The sequence below is a fragment of the Rana temporaria genome, chromosome 9 (genome assembly GCF_905171775.1).
Source record: "Rana temporaria chromosome 9, aRanTem1.1, whole genome shotgun sequence".
NCBI classification, from domain to species: Eukaryota; Metazoa; Chordata; class Amphibia; order Anura; family Ranidae; genus Rana; species Rana temporaria.
In genome coordinates, this window is record NC_053497.1 from 105,321,501 (window position 1) to 105,326,861 (window position 5,361).

At 46.0% G+C, this 5,361-nt stretch overlaps 1 pseudogene; it reads right to left on the reverse strand.

The window, feature by feature from the left end:
• Positions 1-4,608: 4,608 nt before the first annotated feature.
• LOC120914829 lies at positions 4,609-4,727 on the reverse strand (annotated as a pseudogene).
• Positions 4,728-5,361: the final 634 nt, after the last annotated feature.

Below are 5,361 nucleotides of genomic sequence, written 5' to 3' on the forward strand. Positions count from 1 at the left end.
TATCCATCCTGGAGCTGTCGCACCAATTTTGCATACATGTATTACTGAGTCTCATCACCCAGTGTATTATTGCGCTTATCACCTTTGTATTCATACCACTTGATTTGTTGTTAGTAACAGTTTAGATTCGAGCAGCAGTTTAATTGCACTTTTACTTTATTATACAGTCCTGAACAAAAGTTTAAGACCACTTGAAAAATGGCAAAAAATCATATTTTACATTGTTGGATCTTAACAAGGTTCCAAGTAGAGCTTCAACATGCAACAAGAAGAAATGAGAGTGAGACAAAACATTTTTTGAGCATTCAATTAATTGAAAATAACGAATAAACTGAAACAAGCTGTTTTTCAGCTGATCAAAAGTTTAGGACCACACCTCCAAAAAAAAACTAAACCCCCCCAAAACAGAAATCCAATTTCCAAACATGAACTCAGTAATGAGTAGCTCCGCCATTATTGTTGATCACTTCAAAAATTCGTTTCGGCATGCTTGATGCAAGCGTTTCCATGAGGTGAGTGGGAATATTTCTCCAAGTGGTGAAGACAGCCGCACGAAGGCCATCTACTGTCTGGAACTGTTGTCCATTTTTGTAAACTTCCCTTGCCATCCATCCCCAAAGGTTCTCAATTGGATTTAGATCAGGGGAACACGCAGGATGGGCCAAAAGAGTGATGTTATTCTCCTGGAAGAAGTCCCTTGTCCTGCGGGCATTGTGTACTATAGCGTTGTCCTGTTGAAAAACCCAGTCGTTACCACACAGACGAGGGACCTCAGTCATGAGGAATGCTCTCTGCAACATCTGGACATAGCCAGAGGCCGTTTGACGCCCCTGCACTTCCTGAAGCTCCATTGTTCCACTGAAGGAAAAAGCACCCCAGACTATTATGGCGCCCCCTCCACTGTGGCGCATAGAAAACTTCTCAGGTGGGATCTGCTTGTCATGCCAGTAACATTGGAAACCATCAGGACCATCAAGGTTACATTTTTTCTCATCAGAGAATAAAACTGTCTTCCACCTTTGAATGTCCCATGTTTGGTGCTCTCTTGCAAAGTCCAAACGAGCAGTTCTGTGGCGTTCAAGGAGACAAGGTTTTTGAAGACGTTTTTTGTTTTTGACACCCTTCAGTCTCAGATGCCGTCTGATGGTTATGGGGCTGCAGTCGGCACCAGTAAGGACCTTAATTTGGGTTGAGGATCATCCAGTGTCTTGATGAGAGACCCTGCTTATGCAGTTCAGCAACCTGACCACGTTCAAAAAGGGAGAGTTTTTTTGACTTTGCCATCACAACGTGTGACTACCTGACAGAAAATGACAATGAATCCACATGTTTGCACAGATTTGGCCTTTAAAGGCATGTGGTCCTAAGCTTTTGATCAGCTGAAAAACAGCCTGTTTCAGTTTCTTCGTTATTTTCAATGAATTGAATGCTCAAAAAATGTTTTGTCTCACTCTCATTTCTTCTTGTTGCATGTAGAAGCTCTACTTGGAACCTTGTTAAGATCCAACAATGTAAAATATGATTTTTTTGCCATTTTTCAAGTGGTCTTAAACTTTTGTTCAGGACTGTATTTATACCTCACAATTCACTATCGGCTAGCGCTTTAGACTCTCTTTTTTGTATACCACTTCTGATTATAGAATCCCCTATTACCACCAATTGTCTAGGCCTACCTGCACTCCCCTCACCACCTCTACTAGATGGGCTGCCCTCTCGGCTGTTAGAGGGAGCAGTGACATCTAGGGCTGCCACCTCTGAGCTTGATACCACCACATCTTCACCCAACCTGGCGAATCTGTTAAGGTGCTCAAACTCCAGGCCGGCCTTCCTTTCCTGTGAGCCCCCACCATTCCCTCTAACTGTATTAACCTATCTTCCTACTTGATAATCCTGACTTACCCCTCCACCCTTCCCATTAACCCCACTAGCTACCTGCTCAGTGAGCAGAAGACCCCTTTCAAGGTTGTCAGTTCTGCCCAGTGTTGCAATTTGCTCCTGCAGATCTCTAATACAAGCTTCTAAAAGGGCAACCTGCCACAGCGGTATCCATCCTGTAGTTGTGCTCCATTGTCGTATACATGTGGCTCACTGTGCACTGCAAAAACCTTCAATCTTGCTAAAACCCATTTTCCCAGTTACAATAATAATATTACTAACAGGACATTTCAGATGCTACTTACAGGTTTGATGACTACTGTTATAATCTCCTGTTTTCAACTCTTGTTTATAACTCGCCACTTAGTCCAGTTCCACTTGGTCTAAGTTCCAGCAAGCAAAAAGTTGGCAAGCTCAAGGACGAGCAGGCTCAGAAATTATATAAGACCTTAAGCTCCCGTTACCAATTAACCACTCCCCTTAATTAGTAGTCTGAAGAAAAAAAAAAGGCTGTTTAAAAAGTGTCAGAAAAGGTGTTAAAAAGCTGCATGGAAAGACTCCAAAAAGAACCTAAAAATGTAAACGCAGCAATCGCCAACAGTCAAAAGCAAAACTGGTTCTCACTCTTTGGTCATTACAATTGGGTTAGATGTGGCTACCTTCAGGTATTTGGACACTGACATAAAAGGTTGCAGGATATCTACACACGCACATATACATACATATATATATATATATATATATATATATATATATATATATATATCCCCTCCTCATCCCAGATAGACATGGTTCTTTGCTAGTGTCCTTGGTTGACGTCTTGGATGTCTTCTCAGTTTTGAGAGATGCTTTGCTCTACAAGATTATTCCCCTATCAAGATTTCTGGCTGTACCATAGCCACTGCGGCTCCTTTCTGCAGCCTACAGATTGTTTGACTTCTCAGCTGTGACTTGGAGATCTGCCTGGATCCTACTGCATGGAAGATTTGAGGCCAACCTGTAAGGTCTCTATGGGCACTGAATCCTGCAAGGATACCCTGACACTTAGTACATTGTGTTTAGTTAGCTTCTGGATGCTATGCAGGTCTGCCAGAAATAAAACCTGGTCCTGAAGTCCCCTTTAGGGGTATGGCCACGGTGGAGGGCAAAACCAGCATGAAGGTTCCAGCAGTGGGCTTTCTGTGTCTTTTAGGTGGATTAGACAAGTCAGCATGCAGCCTCTGACCTCCTGTTCCCCCCCTCCGCAGCCTCTGACCTCCTGTCCCCACCTCCGCAGCTTCTGACCTTCTGCCCCCCTCCACAGCTTCTGACCTCCTGTCCCCCCTCCGCAGCCTCTGACCTCCTGTCCGCAGCCTCTGACCTCCTGTCCCCCCTCCGCAGCCTCTGACCTCTTGTCCCCCCCTCTGCAGCCTCTGACCTCCTGTCCCCCCCTCTGCAGCCTCTAACCTCCCCTGTACCATCCGCAGTCTCTGACCTCCCCTGTACCATACGCAGCCTCTGACCTCCCCTGTACCATCTGCAGCCTCTGACATCTCCTGTACCATCCGTGGCCTCTGACCTCTCCTGTACCATCCGCAGCCTTTGACCTCCCCTGTACCATCCGCAGCCTCTGACCTCACCTGTACCATCCGCAGCCTTTGACCTCCCCTGTACCATCTGCAGCCTCTGACCTCTTCCGTACCATCTGCAGCCTCTGACCTCCCCTGTACCATCTGCAGCCTCTGACCTCTTCTGTACCATCTGCAGCCTCTGACCTCTTCTGTACCATCTGCAGCCTCTGACCTCTTCTGTACCATCTGCAGCCTCTGACCTCTTCTGTACCATCTGCAGCCTCTGACCTCTTCTGTACCATCTGCAGACTCTGACCTCTTCTGTACCATCTGCAGCCTCTGACCTCTTCTGTACCATCTGCAGCCTCTGACCTCTCCTGTACCATCCGCAGCCTCTGAACATCTCTTGTCTTATATCAGGTCTGGAGAGGAGTCGAGAGTGGGAGTGCCACCAGGATGCACGGTGCACCTGAGAGGAGGTCAGTGACAGCACCGCCAGGCCAGTCTGAGGGGGGAGGGGGGAACGATACAATATTGTAAGGGGGCACTGATCTAAAGGTTTTCCCCTTATATCAGTAAACCCCCTTACCTTAGTGTTCACTTTCTGCAGAAGGTGGTCTCTGATCTCTGGTCACCAGAGTTTTCCCCACATTCCCAGAGTTCCCCTTTACATCATAGTCTACAGGATTCAACCTTACAGTGCAAGGGGCACTCTGATGTAAAGGGGAATGCAGTGGACTCTGATATAAGTGGGGTCTCTGGTCACCAGTTCGACCCCTTTCACACTGAGGCGCTTTGCAGGCGCTATAACGCTAATGAGCCTGCAAAGCGCCCTGAAAGAGCCGCTCCTCACACTCCTCCACCGCTCCTGCCCATTAAAATGAATGGGCACCGCAGCTATACCGCTGGCAAAGCGCATGACGTTGGGCTGGTATAATAATGCTATGGGGCTGGTATGAACTTATTTCCAGGGCTGGTTTTTATTTTATTTTATTATATATATTTTTTGCTAATAGGGACTGCGCTACTTTAATGGACAATTGCACGGTCATGCAATGCTGTACCCAAACAAAATTTATATAACTTTTTTTTTTTTTTTTTTAACAAATAGAGCTTTCTTTTGGTGTTATTTGATCACCTCTATTATATATATAAAAAAAACATTTTTACTTTATTTTTTATTTTTTTACAGCACCTGGTATTCCCAGGCGGTCTCCCATCCAGGTACTAACCAGGCCCGACCCTGCTTAGCCTCCGAGATCAGACAAGATCGGGCGCTTTCAGGGTGATGTGGCCCTAGGCTTCCCTTCCCTCCCACCCTCCCTTCCCACCCTCCCTTCCCACCCTCCCTTCCCTCCCCTCCCACCCTCCCTTCCCACCCTCCCCACCCTCCCCACCCTCCCTTCCCTCCCTTCCCCCCTCCCTATACTTCAAGTATGGGGCCCATATCTTCCGGTATCTCTCATCTTGGTCTTTCATTGTCATTGTGAGATTCTCCATTAATTGAATCTCTGCCACTCTCGCAAGCCATTGTGCTCTAGATGGGGAGGTCTCTTGTTTCCACAGGACCAGGATACATGCCCTCGCGGCTATAATGAGATGTCTTAACAGCGAGTTTTTATATTTTTCCAATGACATAGGAATATCTAGTATTAACACGGCTGATGGTCTACCTTCTAGGTTAATCTCCTATGATTTTTTTAATCGTTTCTATTACCATTTTCCAAAATTCCTTTATTTTTGCGCATTCCCAAAAGATGTGCAATAGTGTCCCTTCTGCTGCATGACATCTCCAACAAGCATCTGACGTCTGCGGATATATTCAATGTAATACTGTTGGCGTTCTATACCATCTAGTTAAAATTTTATATCCTCCCTCCTCATATTTACTTGCTACTGAGGCCTTATGTGTAAACCGCAGGATCCTATTTTTCTG